General features: G+C 46.6%; 1 protein-coding gene across 3 annotated transcripts in view; it reads right to left on the bottom strand.

Moving 5' to 3' along the window:
* Nucleotides 1-12,142, bottom strand: part of C7H10orf71 (chromosome 7 C10orf71 homolog) — a 30,272-nt gene that overhangs the window by 13,750 nt on the left and 4,380 nt on the right. For all 3 annotated transcript variants that reach the window (XR_008445760.1, XM_054035677.1, XM_054035676.1), the window contains exon 2: nt 175-386. The gene's annotated coding sequence lies outside the window, so the exon portion shown is untranslated. The remainder of the gene's footprint in view (nt 1-174; nt 387-12,142) is intronic.

Below are 12,142 nucleotides of genomic sequence, written 5' to 3'. Positions count from 1 at the left end.
TGATTTACTCCAGAATAAGACCACACTCAGGCCCAATACTTACTGATACTCCATTTCCCTCTGTCTAGGATTTTTCTGACGTGGCTTAACCTTTCTATCCCAGCATAAATTATGTTCAGCCAAAACAAAGAGAACATAAATGACATTCCATCCCATTCTTGCTGGGGCTCTTACCTGTTATGAGAGTGGATACTGCAGGCACAAACCTCTTGTGTAATTTTGTCATCCGTGCTTGGGTGTATTTAGAACTTCCTCTCATGCTTGCATTTGGCCTCATTGCTGCCCATCTTTAGTGAGGAGTTAAAAATAGTTCAATGAAGTAGATTTGGCAGAAGTGGTGTTGTAATATGTTTTCGACCTTCAGCATTTTTGGCCTCTAGTGAACTCTGCAATTCAAAAACAAATTCATTTGTTTGTGTGAGCTGAATTAGGTATGACTGGCTCATGTATTGGAGCTATTCATTCATACATTCACCCTGTAATAACCATTTTAGTGGCCAATTGTAGACTGTCACTGCTGCTCTGTAATTCTCAATTTAGCTCAGTTTTATCCATAATCTGCACAATTTGCAATGCACTCTGCGCTGCAATAATTTCGCTTTGCTCACTTTTTCAGCTCTCAGTGGAAGTTACCTAAGTGCCTTTTGAGGATCTGGACCTTAATCCTTAATGCACTCAAGACAACAGGCTTAATTATTCCATACTGGTTCCTCTGTGCCCTCAGCTTAACACCCCGGTGTAGTCTGCTTTCCCTTGCTGGTTCTTGGCCCAGTGCACCAGTTGGGGAGATAGGTCATATTGGCAGCCTAATCGAAGGGGAGAGATGTTTTATTCAACAGGAAGGCAGGGAGCTAGTACCAATCCCCTCAGTCTCCCAGCAGCAAGAAACTACTTCTCCCCAGCCCTGTACTCTCCAACTCATGAGAAAAATCCTTGGAAATTAGCCAGATATTAAATGCAGAAGAATTAAAGTAAATTATGTCTGTCCAGCCAAATTTAGAGAGACAAGGTGGGTGAGGTAATATCTTTTACTGGATCTTTATTTCACTGAGAAAAGTTGGTCCAATAAAAGATATTACCTCATCCACCTTGTCTTTCTAATATCCTGGGACCAACACAGTTACAACAACACTGCATACAGCCAAATTTAGTTCATTTTAAAACACAACAGTATTTCATGTATTTTTGCCAGGAGAATCTGGTATTCGCCCAGACAGCTGACAGAAAGGAAACTGCAGGGGGAAAATGTTGAGGGCTATGAACGTGCACTACAAGCTTATTTTTTTTAAAACAGCCACCAGGAAAGCTACTGAGGGCTGGGTTCGACACCTCAGGGTAGTAGGGTAGGGAGCCTTTCATCTTTAGGCTGCTCATCTGATGGCAGCCCAAGTTGATGAAAGCCAGGAATTGTTACCGTGTGCTTGGCATTTTGGTAGTCTATGAATAGATGAGGGTTAGTCCAGTTCCACCCTTCTACACTCAGGGTATGTCTACACTACAATTAGACACCCTTGGCTGGCCCATGCCAGTTGACTCGGGCTCACGGGGCTTGGGCTAAGGGCCTGTTTAATTGTGGTGTAGACTTTCAGGCTTGGGCTGGAACCCAGGCTGTAGGACTCTGCGAGGTTGGAGGGTCCCAGAGCTTGACCTGTGGCCCAAATGTCTACACTGCAGTTAAACAGCCCCATCCCTGAGAGCCCACATCAGCTGGCATGGGCCATCCAAGGTGTCTAATTGCTGTGTAGACGGACCCTAAGTGGCAGTTGAAGTAGAGAGCAGTGACTGAATGAGCTGTGGTCACTGAGTGCTCCTCCCTCTCCAAAGGGTGGTCCTTTGTGCCGAGAGCCAAGACACTTAAAAGAGGAGTGATGTATGGGGAAAACATGCAGCTGTTTCCAGTGCTGCCCCTCTGCTGTAGAGAACCCAGAGAATTTCAGGCACGTTTTAGTTAAATACGAACAGACTGAACTTTCCAACATGGATTAATATTCACCAGAAAGGATAAGCAAAGATCAGAAAGAGAAAACAGTACAGATTCCGTATTAGAGTTGGGGTCAAGCCTCAGATAGCGAATCCAGAACTGCACATTCCCAGAGCATTCAGATCCAAGGTTCTGATTCAGCCCATTATAGAGATGGGACCAACTGGGAAGTTTGGATCTGGATCTAGATCCAAACTTCACCCAAGTTCAGCCACGTCCGGATCTGGTGCTTTGATTTCAGGCCCGTATCTATTCAATATCTACCTGCCTGGTTTGGCTCATGTGCTTTTTTGCCACTGTTGGCTTTGGCAAAAAAGACAATATTCATTACCAATGTACAAGCAACAGAAGAGAAAGTCTTGACCTTTTAAGACCTTTCAGAGAATAAGCCGTCTACCTGGAAAGAACAGCAGCTAACTACTGTTAGAAAAAGCACCGAAACTGGATTTAACCATTAGCAGGCCTGGCACTGGGATGAAGAACCTAGCAACTAGACTAAAACAGGCTCAGAAAACCTTTATGTGGGCTCTACCTGATAGACTCTCCTGATCATGGATACACACTCTCCTCAAAACAAAACTAGCCTCACTTTTGGGGAATTTACCAATGCTGAACCCTAGAAACTCTAGAAAGGCTCTTCATTGATGTGATGATGAGCTTCACCAGCAAGTGAACCTACAATGCAGCACCCCAAAGTTGCTGCTCGGTGAGGTGCAAGGTCTTTTCCTCCTTTGTAGTTTCGTTTTAAGGGGAGCATCAATTTAATCTTGACTCAGGGAAAACTCCCACTGACTTCAGTGGGAATGTTGCATGTATAAGGACCTCTAGACTGAGTCCTGTATGGCTGGGGTGGACTAAATACCTGATCTGCTGTTTTTTGGGGCCAGGCTGCCTTTTGGTTGCCGTGAAACACACTTTAAGTGGGCGCACAGGTGGTGTCAAATGTGGGGTGCTCTCTATACAGAAGTGAAGTAGTAACAGCGGTAGCAACCGAGTGTTCACACTGGCTCAATCATCATTGCAATGTAACTGAAAGCCCTCTAAAGCGGCAAAACTGAAATAAAGGGTTAAGCATTTTAAGAATACAGTATAATCTGTTAGAGGAACAGAATGTCAGCAACCCAAAGCCACCAGCATGATACAACAGCTGAAATATTGGACAAAGAAGCTGTTTATAACCCACTGAGTAACCTGGTGAAGCCACATTCCTCTACCCTTTCGGACATACATGGCAGCCAGCTGCACCCAGTGAGGCCCTGGAATTACATTTGAAATAGCTGTAAAATTCAGGCGTGGATCAGAATTCAAATTGTTCCATTCAAGGGACTTTGCGTTTGGCCTATGATAGAGGCTGCGGCAAGGGATAAAGTTTGGAGGTGGATTGGTAATACTCTAAAGCACTGAGTTTTCAGTGTAGGCTCGTCTCTGATCTGAAATAATTAAAGCCCTTGTATAAATGTGAATATTTAAGGGAGCTAACTGAAAAAAAGGATGAGTTTCTTTCCTAACGGACTTATCACAGGTTTTTAGTGGAGCTCTTCCATGCCTAGCCCGTTGTGATTAGGAGATAAGGTTACGCAGGCTATTCCTGTTCTGGCAGGGATTGAATGTCAGCTTTTGGGCAGGGGCTAGGTAAGCAGTATACTTGACTGAAGGCTTGTGACATCACTGTTGCTGCAATCTGTGAAGACAGGTTTTTATTTTTCTCCTTAGGGTCGGCGTTTGGTTGAAATGTCGCACCATGATGCATCACTGTGGCATTTTGGCAGGGACTCTGTGTGTTACATTGCAGCCTGTAGTCATCAACCCAGCCTTGCCCTGGGCGGTGGGTATCTTTTTATTTTTATGTGATGATTTTTCCATGTGGCACTTGCTGTGTGATATTAGTCTGCAAAGAATCCCAAAATGTGCATCCACAGGGTGAATACTGGGCAAGGTTTATTTAAGGGAGTGCTTTGCTTGCACTTACTACTTCCCCAGAGCCTCTCATCAGAGGATTCCTAAGTTCTTTGCAAGTAGCAATTAATTCTCACACACCCGGGTGAAGCAGATCAGACTCTAATGAACTGGCCATTGCTTGTGCAGACACCCGCACCGCAACCCTCTGTTGGGTGGGAGCAGAACTGCTCCCCCATGTGTCAGAGGTTTCCATTGCTTACAGCTAATGGCTGTTCTCTTTTGGCTCAAGTACCAGTGGCCTGTTTCTTTGGAGCAGGAGGATCAGAGTTCTTCCTGGCAACTACAGGGATAGTTCTACATGGCCATGCTATTCAGCATGGTGACCACTAGGAAGTCCTGTATGGTCAGTCATTTATTACAGTATCATCATCTTCATTTTGCAGATTGGGAAACTGAGGCATGTGGGCCCAGCTCCTGAAAGCTATTTAGGCACCTAGCCCCCATTGATTTTAGTGGGAGTCAGGCATCTAAATACCTTTTGAGGATCTGGGCCAAAGATGCTTCAGTGACTTGCTAAAGGTCACCCAGTGAGTCACTACCAAGGGTTGAGACAAGAACCCAAAGTTTCTGTACATAGAAAATCACAGACACCTCTACTCTGGCGTGGGAAGTCTCAACCCAACAGTGGGTGAGCTGGGATGCTTGTGGGAATGAAGAGACCCCCCCTGAACATAACCGGCCACCGCCTCAGCTCAATCAGAGCGTTGCTCACCGCAACAGAGGGTAGGGAATCAAAAGCCATGTTTGTGCTTCCCAATGCCTGGGCTGGCTGGGGACTGGGTCAGCCCACAGTGTAACTTAAAACTGCCTCAGAAGTGTTTTGAAGTAAGCTGGGATCAGATAATAACCACAGGGCATGGGGTGGGGTGTATTTCCTAGCTCTGACATCTCCAGCAATGACAGGCCGAGGCCTGGCGGAAGGGTGGGTGCCACATAGACAGGATTCCATCGGCTCTGCAGAGAGAGAATTTTTGGGTGGAGATGACCATAAGGCGCAATATGTGAGCAGGCCTGTACCCTGTCCCGCCCCCTGTGGGGTCATTTTCAGTTATGCAAAGTGAGCACAAAGTGGTTGTCAATGGGAACCAATTGGATTTCTCCAATCTGGGGATGGGAGGGAGTTAGCATGTTGCACCGACATTGCTGAGGTATGTATGACTACACAAGGTGCAAGACCATGGAGAATCAGGTCTGAGGTATTTCAGTGATTCCCTCCAGACCAGAACAAGGATTGTGAATGCAGAGATTGATCAGGGAGGCAACGGCGATGTAAGAACTAGCCCGGGCGCCTTCCAACTACCCAAGTATAGTGTGGTTGAATGTTGCAGTGGGAGATGATTTGGAAAAATCCTGGGCCAAATCCTCAACTGGTATAAATGGATGTAGCTCCATGTCAGCTGAAGATCTGCTCCAACAACAGTATCTTCGACAGCTTGCTCTGGACAGTAGCAGAGGCTCTTCTTGACTTCAAGCCAACTTCTCTTATCAGTTAAACTGGTATAAATCTAGAGTAACTATACTGACATCAGAAAAGTTATTTTGGATTTACATTAGTGTAACTGAGAGCAGAATTTGGCCCAGTGTGACTCAAACTACATTTACCTCCACGGCCAACTCCCGTGTGTTACTCACAAGAACGTGAGAACAGCCAGACTGGGTCAGACCAATGGTCCATCTAGCTCAATGTCCTGTTTCTGACCGTGGCCGCTGCCAGATGCTTCAGAGGGAATGAACAGAACAGGGCAATTTTGAGTGATTCATCCCCTGTCGCCCACTCCCAGCTTCTGGCAGTTGCAGGATTAGGAACACCCGGAGCATGGGGTTGCATCCCTGCCCATCTTGGCTAATAGCCATTGATACACCCGTCTCCATAAACTTATCTAATTCCTTTTGAACCAGTTATTCTTGTGGTCTTCACAACATCTCTTGGCAACAAGTTCCACAGGTTGACTGTGCGTCCTGCTGCCTATTAATTCCATCGGGTGACCTCTTGTTCTTGTGTTATGTGAAGGGGACGGGCTAAGTAACTGTGATTGTAACATAGTAAAGTTCAACTTCCTTGTAGGGGGAACGTAGCCACGAGGTGGTGTTGTGACTAACATATCGAGCCGAGGGATTTTAAATCTGTCCAGTATTGCTAAACCCCAGAATTTTAAAATCATGAGTCAGACCCCCACCAAAATCATGAGCTTTAAAAAGAAATAATTAAATCATGCTTTTTGGTCACTCTTCTGATTTTTAACAACTCTCCTTACCAATCATCTGTGACAATTTATGTTGCCAGTTCTTGCAGGTTTATAGTGAGTAAGGCGACTTTGCTCCCCCATGCAGGAGCACTTACTGAGAGCAGGGCACCATTGCACTAGGGACTGGCCCCGCACATAATAAGAAACGGTTCCCGCCCTTCAGGGCAGGTCTACATCGCAAATGGGAGTGAGCCTCCCAGCCTGGGTAGACAGACTTGTGGTAGCGGGGCTGGCCCTAGTGCACTGAAGATAGCTGTGTGGACATTGGGGCACTGGCAGAGGCTAAGGCTAGCCACCAAGCTCAAGTCCACCCTACCCCTGGGATCCAAGCTCCAGTGGCTAGCTGAGTCTCTGCCCCTGCTGTAACGGCCACACAGCTCTTTTTAACGCAGTAGCTTAAACCCCACTACCACAAGCCTGTCTGCACAGGTGGGGACACTTGCTTCCAGCTGCAGTGTAGACACACCCTAAGAGCTAGTGCAAAGCCTGGGGGGTGGGGGGAAGTTTGTGATATGGGATCTGCAGCTGGGATTTACTAAACTACTGTCATATAGGGGCCACCAAACCTCCATTAGATGGGAATGGCTTTTGATTCCTGCTGAGCTGGGCAGGGTCCAAACAGGTGATCTACGAGTGCAAGCGTTCAGTACTCATTAATAACTCAATAATAAGCTGACACTGTTGGGACTGAGGCTGCTTTCTGGAAAGAAAGGTTTATTACATCAAGTTCTGACCATTGGAGCTGACACCCCAGGGTGCGCCATTCTCTGCCCCGACAGACAAAAATCTCACACGCTGTTCTTAGGGCTTCTCTGCACTTGAAAGTTAGCATGGATTAAGGGGGCAAGTGCGTGCTAAGTCTGCCACACTCTATTCAGAAAGGGACCGCTCCTGATCGTCAAATGCAAATAATAAAAATGCGACAGTAAAACAAACTGTTAGCACAATATCCAAACCCACTTCTAAATACAAAAGCTTCCCAGTCATTGTACAGACCTCATCTGCTTCAACTACAGCAGTGACTACTGTGTTATTCTCTGCCTGGATGGGCCCATACAGGGAGATGCAACACATGCATTGCCAGTGGGTTACATGTGAGACATCAGTAAAACACTGGGCATTGGGATTTTTGATTTCTATTCCTGGCTCTTGGAGCAGAATGTGGTCTAGTGGTTGTAGTAGCATGAGTTATACACACACCTAATCTGTCTGACATGCTCCTTTTGAAAGACTGCAAAGTGGATGAGAGTTAGATCTGTTTTATTAAAAACATGGTTTCAACTCCCAGCTCTGCCTGAAGTGACCTTGTGCAAGTCCTCCTTTGTCTTAGCTGTGAATCTGCTGTATAAGTTCCCCTCAAAATATAAAATGTTGACTAATAATATGGGCCCAGAAATATTGACAGCGGTCAGAAGAAAAGTTAGCACTGGAAGTCATGGCTGGAGATCAGTGCATGCTCTGTAGCCCACAGGGCATTGTGATGGGAAGTGCTGCACCCTGGTTTGGTTTCCCAAAATGTACGTGAAGGCTGCAGCTTTTCACATCATCACAAGACTGCCACCAGCAGTGGCCAAAGTCCCATTACTCAGGATAAATTCAAGAGAGATGGCAACACTGCTTATGAGGAAGTTTGAGTGTGACGTGAAAGATAAGCATAATTCTCATTGTGTGTGTTATATGTCTCCTGTGGCACCTAATCCACAGAGGAGGTGGGTCTATACAGCCCCATGCTATTGAGCCAGGCTATTTAGCCCAAGTGGTAGAGGTTGGTGCCACAGTGTATTTAGCACCCCTTGAATGTCCCTCAATGAAGGAAATCCTAGCAAGTGGCCTTTTTCGTTCGGAAGGAGGAAAAGATTTGCTTGCAACACAATGCATGTTACAGGGAAAGCTTTTTTGCTCCTTCTGTTTATGCCAGCCCAGAACCGGTGCCCTGCCCATCGCCTTTGAAGCAAGTAAGATCCTATGAAGTGCAAAAATGAAGTGGCAAAACCAGTGTGGGGAACATGGCAAGGTACAGGGCAGGAAGGCAGAGAGCAGAGCATCAGGGTCCTACAGAGCCACAGGACAGGGGCTGTGTGCACTGCTCTGTGACTGACACAAGCAAATGATATTTAAGCATTAGAGACTGAAGAGCAGGGCATTTCTTGCTATTAAATAACTAACTGGAGGAGGGGTACGCCATGGTGGATCTCTGCAGTGGCATAGGGTAATGGAGAGCCACTGAGTTCCATGTGATCCCTAGGATCAGAGTTGACAGCACAGCTTAGAAATCCACAGGTCAGTATTATCTTGTATAGAGACATCCTTTTGGCTCTGCAGGGGGATGATCCCACAGAGACCAGGATTCGTAGATTCCCAGGCCAGGAGGGGCCACTGGGATCATCTAGTCTGACCTCCTGTGTTACCCAGACCAGAGAACTGCCCCCCAATAATTCCTAGAGCAGGAAAAAAATCCAACCATGATTTACAAATTGTCCATGATTGAGAATCCACCACCACCCTGGGTAAGTTGAGGATTCCCCACAGTTCTGTCCTTCTCTGAAACAGCAGATTCATGCTCCACCCTCAAGCCTGTGGAAGAGCTTCCCCAGAGTCAGATGCGTGGGTTCAAACCTCCTTTCTAGTGACAAAATTTAGGCTGAAGCAGCAGATTTTCATCTCCTGTCTTCCCCTCTTCCGTAAAAGGAAAAGGATGAAATTTCCCAGAGAAAGAACGGAGGAAAGCAAAAGATCCCAGAGCAGAGTGCTAGCATGGTCTGCAGTAGGTCAAAAGACACAAAATCCACAGCAGAAGGCGCTGGAGCTAGACATGAGTGGAAAACAAGTTCCCACGGAGAGGGAAGTGACGAAAGAAAGAAATAGGGCTTGGAAGCAAAGGTAGATAGAGGCCCAGAAGCAGAGATAGAGAAGGCCCTGGAAGGAGAGACCCAGACAGGCAGAGTGACAGGTGCAGTCATGGGGAGACTGCAATGCTATTGAACTCTGGAAAGTGAGAAGCAGAGGACGGAGACCCTGTGGCACTTTCCCCTGTCGCTTACACAAGCGTATCTGCAGCAATCACCTGACCTTGGTAGATTTATCCATCCTGGGCGGGGAATATAAGACTGACATCCACCTGAGCCTGACCGCATACACCTCCGCCCTCTCCTCCTTCAAGTCCATCCTTAGGTCAGTGAAGTGTCTGAACTCCAGTCCACCCCAGAAGGAAGTTCAGACCCACCCACGCACAAACACAACCTGAGGAACTAACAAGATGCAGTGGCGTCAGTCGAGGGAAGCACTGGGGAGGGTGAATGTGGCCCCCCTCGAGGTTTTTGCTCTTGATCAAAGTTTCGTAGGTCATGGAGTTAGGGCCCAACCGCCATTGCCCGACCGCTGTTAAGCTGTGGTCCTGTACTAAATCAGTACAGCTGCTGCCCGAGCAGGCCAGAGCATCACTCCTGCTGTGGTGGTCACAACGCTACTGAATTTTGGCCCAGCCACCACTCTGTCAGACCAAATTGCCCAATGGTGTGCGGCCTGGGGAGTCTGTTCCAGTATGTCAGAGTACAGGGGCATCTTCTGAGAACTTGACTCCCGGCCACCCCGGCTCATGACTGTGTGGTAAGAGAGAGAGGAGACTGCCTAGTCAAGAAAGACTAGGGTCCCTGCGGGGGGCAGGCAGGGACTAGAACAGCGTCTGTGCTGTTGGGGTTGGGACCAGAATTTGCTACCCTCACTCAGAAATATCTGAATTGGCACCATTGACCAGACATGTGCTGCAATCACTTGGTTTTTGCTGGCTCCCCCTCTTTGTCTCTACTTTGCACTTTTTGATTGTTGAAGTTGGGTACTTTGTTGCCCTTATTTTTCTTGGGGAGAGGAAAAATCATATTTCTGGATCCTCTAAGGTGTTGAGTGCAGCCAATACATTTCTAAGTACATTTAGCTCCTACTGCAGGGCTGTGTCTAATATTTCCAAGGAAACATTTTGGATGAGTCTAGGATGATTTGTGAACCATACAGAACTTTCTAAAGATCCTGTGAAATCCAGAACGTCGCAGGGTTTATTAAACCAAACTCCTTCACACACAAAATAGACATCAAGGTTTGACGCTTGAGTTTTAGTTTTTATCGAAAACAGTGTAACACTTTTACTTATTGAGGACCCGTTCCTGATCCTCCATCACTGAATGCAATTCAGAGGCTTCATACAAAATGCATCCTGGAAAAACATACCCTATCTGCAAATAGGAAGTCTGGCTTGTCAGACAGGTGTGAGTGATGCATCAGAAAATGTCTCAGCAGCACAATCATAAACCATCGAACATCCTTCTTAAACAGGCACTAGGTGCAGCACTTCCAGGCCACGTCCTACACACCAGGTCAGAGTCTAGCTTGACCTGCATCCCCTGCAACTTCATTGGGCTCAGGGGAATATAAATCCGTGGAGAATTAGGCCATAAGCAGATAAAAACCAAGAACCAGTTTCTCCAAATCCTGCCCCTCTTTATGCACTTATGGGATAGAGACTCAGTTATTACTCAAACCCAGGGTAAGGCCTGACAGAAACTGAGGGCCGAATTCTTCCTTTATTCTAGATTCACACCTGTGTAATTTCATCAACTCCACTGGACTTATGGCAGAGTTACAGCAAGGTACGTGGGAGCAGAATTTGAGCCTGAGTAGAGGCCTTGGGATTTGAGTCATTACTAATAACCAGTGTCAGAAAAAAAGCAACTAAACTTTAGGCCTTTTACGGTTAGTCTGGATCCGACTCACTATTTCTTGTTCTCCAGTGATTCTGCATTTCCATGCACCTCATGCTCAGCGCTAGTTAACACCAGTACAGACATAATCATAGAACTTAAGGCCAGACGGGACAATCATATCATCCAGTCTGTCCTCCTGTCTATCACAGGCCACCGACACCACCCTGCACCCACACACTAGCCCAACAACTGAAATTAGACCGAGAGCTGAGCTGAGAACTGGCAGGGCAAACAGCTCAGACCTGATAGGGATACATGGCTGGGAGATTCAATTTCCAAGGTTTCTTGCGCATGCTGCAGGAATACAGCTATTTCATACTGACTCCCTGCTGTAGCCATCAAAGCTCAGTAGATTAGTCCCTGTCACAAGTGTTTTGCCAACCAAGTGGGGGGAGGGTGGGAAGGAACTAAAGCTTCATATACATGCGTGTGTGATCCAAAATACAAAGGAATCAATTTGACATAATAATATCTTCCCTATGATTATATCCTGCTTCTCAGAATTTGTCCCCTGCCTCTTCTGTAATCATATGAAATGAGTACAGAACCAGTCTAGTGGAGGACAGGGCCCCATCTGCCTACATAGCACTGGAGATGTGTGTGGAACAGGTGCTCAACCATGAAATAACCTTGAGAGGACAGGACACAGGGCCTTTTCTCTTTCTCTCTCTCTTTTATTGTCTCTTTCTTGAGGCATCTGTGATCTTGGATTCTCTTCCTCTTAATGAGCAACCCACCGGCGGCCCCCTTCTGAATGACCTGTTTCCTCTTTGGCTACGTTTGACGTGGGCCTCTTTCTGGGTGATGGTTGATGGGCTCCTAGGATTTACTGTTCCGCTTTGGGAACCAGATTTGATTATTTGTTCTCAGCACTGTTGTGCCTATGTCCTAGTTTCTGTGCTCTGTTTTAAGGCAGCGCTCTGAGACCTTGACAGTCGGTTGCTTATGATTATAGAGATTTATTATAACAACAAAGAAAAATGACAAGCATCTAGTTCTATCCAGAATCTAGTCCTGCTCATAGATGAGTTTGTTGTCACCCATCCTGTATACCGCATAACTCGCTGTCGCCTCGGTAAGGCCAATTCCTTCTCTGTGCATCCGTTGCCACAGCAGGTGTTTTGCTCACTGGAGAGGTTCCAGAAATCCAGGGTCAAACGTGGACTTTTGGAGCTCCTCAGCAAGACATAAATGTAAGATAC

Source organism: Malaclemys terrapin, chromosome 7, assembly GCF_027887155.1.
Source record: "Malaclemys terrapin pileata isolate rMalTer1 chromosome 7, rMalTer1.hap1, whole genome shotgun sequence".
NCBI classification, from domain to species: Eukaryota; Metazoa; Chordata; order Testudines; family Emydidae; genus Malaclemys; species Malaclemys terrapin.
This window is presented reverse-complemented; position numbering and strand designations above follow the sequence as displayed.